Here is a 260-nt window from a genome sequence, read left to right on the forward strand (position 1 = left end):
TGTCCTCATGAGAGCGACGCTGTTTACGACGCTGGCGCCATCTTGAGAAGGTCAGGATGTGGTGCGCGCTGCGTCCTTCACCATTTTGAGAAGATCAGCGTACCCAGGAGTGAAGCTAACTGCTAAGGCCATCTTGAAGAGGGCGGAAGGCAACAGGGCTAGTATTGTCGCCATCTTGAGAAGGGCGGCATACGTCTTTCAGAGCAATGCACGCCAGCTTGAGTGGGTCAGTTGCGCGGGGCGGGTGTGTGTGGCGATGG

The sequence above is a fragment of the Pseudorca crassidens genome, chromosome 10, assembly GCF_039906515.1.
Source record: "Pseudorca crassidens isolate mPseCra1 chromosome 10, mPseCra1.hap1, whole genome shotgun sequence".
Taxonomy (NCBI): Eukaryota; Metazoa; Chordata; class Mammalia; order Artiodactyla; family Delphinidae; genus Pseudorca; species Pseudorca crassidens.